Consider the following 2,864-nt stretch of genomic DNA (forward strand, 5'->3'; position numbering starts at 1 on the left):
TGGCAATTCTTTTTCTAATTATGAGGGGTAAGTGCATTTGTGACACTGGTTTAAGTGATGCAGCTTCCATCTATTCTTGGTGGCCGGATGGCCTTCAACAAATATAAGATGACACCTTGTGCAATGAGTGCACAACCCTTTCACGGCTTGCATGAGCTGGTGTCGTGAAAGCTTCGTTTTTCAATTTGGCTGCACCTACTGAACCAGTTCTTGAAAGAGCCATGCGTGTTACTGAGCGAGTTCACATCAGACATATGCAGCAGAGCATCATGGTCCTTGGAAGATAAAACATGCAGGAATGATCCAGCCCAGTCGTCTGCTTTGGAAGGTTAAACCTTTCCAACAAATGCCTCATAACCAAGAAAGGATATTTTGTTTAAGATATCGCAATAATTGCAATTGTTGTAGTACTACATGTTGGCAACAGAATAGTGGCCACAAAGAAAGCTGTTCATATGAAATCAATTTAGCATGTTGCAAACCTTTACCAATGTGCCCTGACAAGCATTCAGGCATTGAATTTAAACCATGCCTCGTTATGCTAGCTTGAGTAACTGTCATAACTATAGCGGGAGATATTTACTTGCACGAATTGACTAGTGCTGCACCATGTAGTGTGCTACTAAGAGCTTCCACGTTGCCTGTATTTCCAAAGTAGTGCGTGCAAGATAACCATTGGCTTGTGAAGAACTGGCACTTGTGCAAGTAAAAAAAAATTATGGGGTTTTATGTGCCAAAACCACTTTCTGATTATGAGGTACGCTGTAGTGGAGGACCCTGGGAATTTCAACCACTTGGGGCTCTTTAACATGCACCTAAATCTAAGTACACGGGTGTTTTCTCATTCCGCCCCAATCGAAATGCGGCCGCTGTGGCCGGGATTAGATCCCGCGGCCTCGTACTCGGCAGCCTAACACCATAGCCACTGAGCAACCACCGCGGGTCAAAGTCAAATTGCGAAGTGGCCAGTATAGGTGGTGGGGTACGCTGCACTGTCAAACGAAAGACAATTATGCTGTTCTCTGAACTTTAGGGCAGAAAGTGCAGCCAAATTGGAGAGACCTTTACTTTTATACAAAGCATTCCTTACACTGGCTAGGCTGTATTGTCCCGTGCTGCTGTTCATATTGTTACGTAGGAAGACACAGACGAAAAGCTATTTACAAGTATATTTACAAGGCAATACGCCGCAGTTGGCCAAGAGGCAACAGCCCGCGCTAGCTTCCAATCGTCATCGTCGTCTTCTTACTGCTCGGCTCTTCGTCATTGGAAATACTATCCCATAGCACTACCCCCGGCGGCAAAAGCGCCGTCCCGGAGCGACTAAAGGCCGGACTCAAGCAGTGTAGTAGGTCTTGCGCCTACTGACGTGCACGACATCACTAGCTGCCAGAGTAGATGACGAGGTTGAGCTCACAGGAGCAATTTCGTACATCACAGGCGTCACCTGGCGCAGCACGCGGTAGGGCCCTGTGTATCGCGAAAGGAGCTTTTCTGAAAGTCCGACGTGACAAGAGGGTGACCACAGGAGCACGAGTGCACCAGGCGAAAACTGTACATCACGGTGGCGGGCGTTGTACTGACGCTGCTGCGTGGTTTGCGAGTCCGTCAGTCGAGCACGAGCAAGCTGGCGTGGCGGCGAGGGCGATGGCGCCGCACGCATACTCGGTTGTTGAGGTCGCAGCAGGAGGAAGTACCGTGTCAAGGGGCAAGGTCGGTTCGCGACCGTAGAGTAGATAAAATGGAGAAAATCCGGCGGTGTCGTGCCAGGAAGAATTATAAGCAAATGTGACGTAAGGAAGGGCAACGCCCCAGTCGTGGTGGTCCTTCGAAACATACTTGGACAGCATGTCGGTAAGAGTACGGTTTAACCGCTCTGTCAGGCCGTTGGTTTGAGGATGGTATGAGGTAGTCAGCTTGTGTTGAACAGAGCAGGAACGCACAATGTCGGCGATAACTTTCGAGAGGAAGTTACGACCACGGTCAGTAAGCAGCTGTCGCGGGGCGCCATGCACTAAGATAATGTCACACAAGAGAAAGTCCGCGACGTCAGTGGCGCAACTGGTAGGGAGAGCCCGCGTGATAGCATATCGGGTGGCGTAATCAGTTGCGACGGCTACCCATTTGTCCCCAGAGGATGACGTGGGAAAGGGACCGAGGAGGTCTAATCCAACACGAAAGAACGGTTCTACAGGAATGGTGATCGGCTGGAGATGACCGGAAGGTAGCACCTGAGGTGTTTTCTGACGCTGGCAGGGATCACAGGCAGCAGCATAGCATCGGACGGAGCAAGCGAGACCAGGCCAGTAGAAGCGGCGGCGGAACCGGTCGTACGTGCGGGTTACCCCAAGATGTCCTGCAGTGAGTGCGTCATGCATCTCAAAGAGCACAGTCTGTCGTAGATGTTTTGGCACGACAAGAAGAAGATCAGGGCCATCAGGGAGGAAATTCCTTCGGTACAGAATGCCGCCCTGGAGGACATATCGGCGAACGGATGCGTCGGTAGGTGTAGAGCGCAGACGTTCCATGAGTACTCGCAGCGATAGGTCTCGGTACTGCTCATCGGCGATTTTAGCGAAGGCAGACACGGAGAAAATGCCGTCGGTGGTACTACTGTCGGCGTCGTCAGGCTCGTCTACCAGGTAGCGAGACAGGCAGTCAGCGTCCTTGTATAGTCGGCCAGATTTGTAGGTGACAGAGAACGAATATTCTTGGAGGCGTAAGGCCCAGCGACCAAGTCTTCCTGTAGGGTCTTTCAATGAGCATAACCAGCAAAGCGCGTGATGGTCGGTGACAACGGAAAAGGGTCGGCCATATAAGTATGGGCGGAACTTCGCAACCGCCCAAACTAGGGCCAGACACTC

The sequence above is a fragment of the Dermacentor variabilis genome, chromosome 4 (assembly GCF_050947875.1).
Source record: "Dermacentor variabilis isolate Ectoservices chromosome 4, ASM5094787v1, whole genome shotgun sequence".
NCBI classification, from domain to species: Eukaryota; Metazoa; Arthropoda; class Arachnida; order Ixodida; family Ixodidae; genus Dermacentor; species Dermacentor variabilis.